Genomic DNA, 276 nt, shown 5'->3' with positions numbered 1-276 from the left:
GAGCCGGTCCACCTTCTCTCTTCCGGTTATGTCTGGTAATATTTTACCGTCCCAGTGCAAGACGAGAGAAGCGTCGGAGGCAAAGTTCTCCTGGATGTACTTGGCCCTGTCTTCCCTGAACTTTAACCCGGCACGGCGAACGGCGCTTCGGCTAATGGCCATTTGGCCGACGTCTTTGCCAAGGGTATGTACTGTTGCCCCGAGAACGTACGTGGCCTCGCAATCGGTCATCTTAACGCAGTCCATTGTCGCAGCTAGCTCTGGCGTAACCACCTT

This window comes from Oratosquilla oratoria, chromosome 1 (assembly GCF_046742065.1).
Source record: "Oratosquilla oratoria isolate Oo_2021 chromosome 1, ASM4674206v1, whole genome shotgun sequence".
Taxonomy (NCBI): Eukaryota; Metazoa; Arthropoda; class Malacostraca; order Stomatopoda; family Squillidae; genus Oratosquilla; species Oratosquilla oratoria.
The sequence above is the reverse complement of the archived record's forward strand: the minus strand, read 5'-3'. Positions refer to the sequence as shown.